This window comes from Eimeria mitis, genomic scaffold, assembly GCF_000499745.2.
Source record: "Eimeria mitis Houghton genomic scaffold, Emh_scaff1108, whole genome shotgun sequence".
Classification (NCBI taxonomy): Eukaryota; Apicomplexa; class Conoidasida; order Eucoccidiorida; family Eimeriidae; genus Eimeria; species Eimeria mitis.
This window is the reverse complement of record NW_013567629.1, coordinates 2,699-2,937: the sequence shown is the minus strand read 5'-3', so window position 1 is coordinate 2,937 and position 239 is coordinate 2,699. Positions and strand designations below refer to the sequence as shown.

At 56.1% G+C, this 239-nt stretch overlaps 1 protein-coding gene across 1 annotated transcript in view; it reads left to right on the top strand.

The window, feature by feature from the left end:
• EMH_0029640 (uncharacterized protein) overlaps window positions 1-239 on the top strand; it is a gene marked incomplete at both ends in the record, with an annotated part of 1,825 nt that overhangs the window by 716 nt on the left and 870 nt on the right. The gene's annotated exons all lie outside the window — the stretch shown is intronic.

Genomic DNA, 239 nt, shown 5'->3' with positions numbered 1-239 from the left:
TGCGTATTTGCTGTGTCGTCTCACCACAAGTAAAGTTGAGTGTGAAGCTGCTGCTGCTGCTGCTGCTGCTGCTGCTGCTGCTGATACAGCAGCAGCAGCAGCAGCAGCAGCAGCAGCGCCGCCCGGTGGGGCAGCAGCAACAGCAAAGCAGCAGATGAAGGAGACAGTCCTTGTTAAAGAAGAACGATCCCTACAATGTGAGACTTTGCTGCTGCTGCTGCTGCTGCTGCTGCTGCAGT